The sequence below is a fragment of the Brassica napus genome, unplaced genomic scaffold (genome assembly GCF_020379485.1).
Source record: "Brassica napus cultivar Da-Ae unplaced genomic scaffold, Da-Ae ScsIHWf_243;HRSCAF=411, whole genome shotgun sequence".
Classification (NCBI taxonomy): domain Eukaryota; kingdom Viridiplantae; phylum Streptophyta; class Magnoliopsida; order Brassicales; family Brassicaceae; genus Brassica; species Brassica napus.
This window is the reverse complement of record NW_026015776.1, coordinates 42,125-43,671: the sequence shown is the minus strand read 5'-3', so window position 1 is coordinate 43,671 and position 1,547 is coordinate 42,125.

Genomic DNA, 1,547 nt, shown 5'->3' with positions numbered 1-1,547 from the left:
TAGGCCTAGATGGCCGTATTTGTATTTACCGGGACTGGCCGTTGGTGGCTTTGAATCCCTTGCCGCTTTACGCGGTTTATTTATATGATAAATGTTTTGTTTCGAGTTTTCCTGAGTAGGGTTGAAGTAAATACGAGTTGTCGTCTCGTATTTAGTTCTGATTAGACGTTCAATCTGTTGGTTCGTTCGTGATTTTCGTAAAAATTTACTTATCTTTACGATTTTCGAGAACATTGAGATATGAACGGAGAGACATGGTTTAGGATCTCGTATCTTTTAGATATCATGCCTTGAGATGTTTGAGACCAGAGCGTTGGGTTTAGGGCAAGACCTAGGTTTACTTTCGGTTAAGGTTTGTGCGGTGACTAGCCGGCTATCGTTTTTCCTGTTGCGATTTCTTCCTGACTCGCACCGATTTAAAGTCCGCGATATATTCTCGGCTTATATGACTTGTATGGTACGAATCGAGCATCTTCTCAGAATCAACTGGAAGTGCTAAACCAAAATTTCGGATTTTTGTTGTAGCGCGCTTTTGTCCTTGTGCTGGACGTTTTTAAAGATCAAAAGAGTGATCGGATTGCGTTTGTTTAAGACGGCTGGCGTGTTCGTCGGGGCCAATCGACGAACGGGATGTAAGGTTTTTGGTGGTCGCGTTCGGACAATTTGTTAGCATTGTCCTCGAATTTTAACTTTTGCGACGTCTCGCAGTTATTTCGAGGATTATACGTATATTTTTGCGTGTTTGAAAGATGATAATCTTTACGATTTTTGGGCCGGAAGGGGCCGCAGACAAGAGTCTTAACGTTTTCAGGCGTGTCCTGAAAGTTTCTTTTGTGTTTTACTGAAGCGTAAACGTTTTCGATAAAAAGGACAACGTATATTGTAGTAAAAGTTTTTGAAGTTTCTAAAAATTCGATTAAAATAATGAAGATTTTTCTAAGTGGGAGTATACGAGTATACGCACCCACTCCCCCCCCTTTTTAGAGAGGGGGATAGCTGAACTCGTCTTTTGATGAGCTGCCTACGTACCCCTTTCGAGGATCAAGCCATCTCGTAGTTATGTTTCATGCCGCGAGTGTTCTTACTCGGCGGTAGATGTCGCGATGTCCGCCTTGACCGTGTCGATCGTGGCTGGGTTGACGCTATTTTCCGGATGTTCCGGTTGAGTTGTCGCGTGGGCTTAGGATTTATGTCGAGCTTCGACGTCCGATGCGTTTGCGTCGATAGACGATTTTACTTTGTCTTCTCCTGGGGCGCTTTTGGCTGAAGATCGATCTATCTTCGCGCGTTTGCCGTTTGCGGAAGCCGTGATTTGCCTTAACTTATGCTCCGCGAGGAAGCATAGTCGCGACTGTTTTTGGCATCCCCAGATGGCCGCGACTCCGCTCGGCGTTGGGAACTTGAGACCCAGGTGGTAAGTTGACGGAACTGCCTGCATGGCGTTGGGCCATGGGGTTCCCATGATCACGTTGTAGATAGCGGGATGATCGACTACCGCGAATTCGACGATTTTTGTGATCTCCTTGGCCATGACTGGCAATTGGATT